At 33.0% G+C, this 1471-nt stretch overlaps 2 non-coding genes across 2 annotated transcripts; one reads left to right on the top strand and one right to left on the bottom strand.

Moving 5' to 3' along the window:
• Positions 1-321: 321 nt before the first annotated feature.
• On the bottom strand, positions 322-394 carry Trnav-cac (transfer RNA valine (anticodon CAC)). Its single transcript has one exon. It is a non-coding gene; the product is annotated as a tRNA-Val (tRNA).
• Positions 395-719: 325 nt separating this feature from the next.
• Positions 720-792, top strand: Trnav-uac (transfer RNA valine (anticodon UAC)). Its single transcript has one exon. It is a non-coding gene; the product is annotated as a tRNA-Val (tRNA).
• Positions 793-1471: the final 679 nt, after the last annotated feature.

Raw genomic sequence — 1471 nt, 5'->3', positions numbered from 1 at the left:
AACATTTAAACATTGTTATAATATGTGAAACGTTTGAAAACAAAGACAATACAATAACATTTTGACAACATAAAAACGTTTTTGTGTTGTGGGATACATTTACAATTGTTCGAAAATACAATGACCACAATTTGCTAGTAAATTATCCCATTTTTCACTGATAAATGTCTACTTTTTTCACGGCATTTTAGGCCATCGAATTAGTCATAAAAAATAAGATGTCCTAATTCCGATGCTGGTAGGCACATCCCCTTCAATTCAGAAGTGAGTGTCCAAAGTATCATAAAAAGGACAATATTTTACGACACAAAAAGAAAAAAATGTTTCCGCCCGGGATCGAACCGGGGACCTTTCGCGTGTGAAGCGAACGTGATAACCGCTACACTACGGAAACCTTGTTACATACAATTTAAAAAATAAAGATGTCAAGTTTCAATTAATTAACTTTTTTAAATAGTGTAGTTCAATCATGTGTTATGTAACAGAACTAAACAGACAAGAAAATGAATAATTATCGTAATGTTTCAGCTACATATAAATAAGAAAACTCAAATATTAGCCTAAACGAAAAATCTTGCTCATTGCTATTCATTTATTCAAAATAAATGGACTGATGTAACATCTTGTACATTCCATTCTGAATTTCAGTTCAAGGACATCATTTTACAACTTTGTATATTAATTGCGAATGTACTTGGCAATAGCAACTGAGTAGTAAAGTTTCCGTAGTGTAGTGGTTATCACGTTCGCTTTACACGCGAAAGGTCCCCGGTTCGATCCCGGGCGGAAACATTTACTCTAATTTTACAATTTTGACAAAAGTTTGTATCGTTTCAAAATTACCTTTACTTGAATAATTATTTGATTTGCAGATGTTTTAAAAATCACGATTTTTTTTGGTTGACAGCAAATTCTTGTGTTATATAAGCACGCCGCAGATGCACGTGAAGGTCCAAATTGCACACAAAAGTTGGACTTTGAGGACTGAATATCAGTCCTTACGCCTTTGAATTACTAATCCTTTTTATTTTATATGTGAATATAAACTACGTAAAACTAAAGAAAAGGCACACCCGACCCTTAGTGTTAATGCATCGATAAAAAATTATATGAGATATACAAGAAATATTTACATGTTCTTTTTTCATTATGATTATGATAGCTTATGATAGGGACGACATTTTATGTATACGTCAATTTTAAAGAATTCCATTTTCCAAATATATTGGGTCACCTTCCCTTTAAGGTAGTACTACACCCCTTGATAAATTTGTGACTATTTTTGCATTTTACTCAAAAAATAATAACACACTGGTAACAATAGTTGTGTATATTATTATTATTCTTAACCTATAATGAACCTTACTTTACTTTACTTTTGTCCTCCGCTTGTTCCTCTCAGAGTCGCGGGGAAATGATGGGACGTCTGTCTTGGGCTGCATGGGTAGCATCTGTCAGGTTGGTATTGTGC

Source organism: Amphiura filiformis, chromosome 5, assembly GCF_039555335.1.
Source record: "Amphiura filiformis chromosome 5, Afil_fr2py, whole genome shotgun sequence".
Taxonomy (NCBI): domain Eukaryota; kingdom Metazoa; phylum Echinodermata; class Ophiuroidea; order Amphilepidida; family Amphiuridae; genus Amphiura; species Amphiura filiformis.
This window is presented reverse-complemented; position numbering and strand designations above follow the sequence as displayed.